Consider the following 1,302-nt stretch of genomic DNA (forward strand, 5'->3'; position numbering starts at 1 on the left):
AGGATTTTCCAGGTATGTGCTCAGCTGCTACAAAGTTCTACCAACTCCGGCCCTGTGGTGGTTAGAGAGCCTGGGAGAAATAATCAGTTGTGTGCATTGAAAATGCAGAGGCCAGGACCTGCTAGCAACACTAATAAGTTTTCTATGGAATTCACGAAACCATTTGAGGGAGAAGATCTTCAAGAAAAGACCCGTGATTCAGCCACAACCCCACCCATCCAGCTTAAGTGATCAGTCACTCTTTCATGATAGGCTTACATAACCTCGGAATGACAGGTCTCTCCCAAACCATTCCTCATGTCTCCTTCCTTCCTGGGCATATTCAGTTGATATTGCACAGGTCCTCACAACAGGCATCCTCTTGAAAATGCTTCCTGAATGAGCTGATGCCCTGTATATTTGTCCAGAAACCCAGGTCCCCCTCTCTCTCACTATAGGTAGCAATTCGAAGTACATCATTCCTATGCATGTTTTTATACTATTACTACTTATGCATTCATATTAAACAATATATAACATCATTCTTCATTTTCTAAAACATGGAGCATTATAAAGACCTGGGATTTTACTCTGGAAAATTAATATATATATATATATATATATTTTTTTTTTTAACGCCTTGTCACACCACTGATTGAAGCGAAACAGGACATGCTGCCATTTCATCCAAAAGCAGTGTTTTTACTTTGCCTTTCTCAACGGCTCAGTGCGTCATTAGCAAAAAGCCCAATGAGTGCTTTGCAAAGGGGCAAGTAAAAATATTTTTAAACATTATAAACCAAGATATAATATGAAATAACTAATTTCAAAGGCTCCCTCACGTTGCTGTATTGAAATTCAACAAAAAGAGAACAAAGGAATTACAATAACCCAGGTGAGAAATGATAGCATCTCGAACTCAGGGTGTTAATTGTGGAGATAGAATGGTGGTCATATTCTGGATACATTTTGAAAGTGAAGCCGTCAGAATTTGCTAGCAGATTAGATGTGGGGGGGAAAAGAAGGAGAAGAGCCAAGGATTAAACAAAAGTTTTCAGTCACAGCAATGAAAAGGATAAAGTTTCAACTAAGTACAATGGGGAAGACTATGAGAGGAGCAAAGTTTGGGGGTGAAATTTCTCTACTTGAAACATCCAAGTAGAGATATCAAATTGACAATTAGATGTATGAATGTAGAGTTCCAGGAAGAGGTCCAAACTGAAAATGTAAATTTAGGAGTCATCAGGATATTGACGGTATTTAAAAACACAAGCATGGACTACGTCACCAACGAGTACGTAGAGCTGGGGAATAGGTTGGAAG

At 39.0% G+C, this 1,302-nt stretch overlaps 1 non-coding gene across 1 annotated transcript; it reads right to left on the reverse strand.

Moving 5' to 3' along the window:
* Nucleotides 1–617: 617 nt before the first annotated feature.
* On the reverse strand, nucleotides 618–749 carry LOC118997956 (small nucleolar RNA SNORA21). The gene has a single exon (XR_005068776.1). It is a non-coding gene; the product is annotated as a small nucleolar RNA SNORA21 (small nucleolar RNA).
* Between the last annotated feature and the right edge of the window lie 553 nt (nucleotides 750–1,302).

This window comes from Sturnira hondurensis, unplaced genomic scaffold (assembly GCF_014824575.4).
Source record: "Sturnira hondurensis isolate 20B ecotype Veracruz unplaced genomic scaffold, ASM1482457v3 Scaffold0013537, whole genome shotgun sequence".
In the NCBI taxonomy this organism is placed as follows: domain Eukaryota; kingdom Metazoa; phylum Chordata; class Mammalia; order Chiroptera; family Phyllostomidae; genus Sturnira; species Sturnira hondurensis.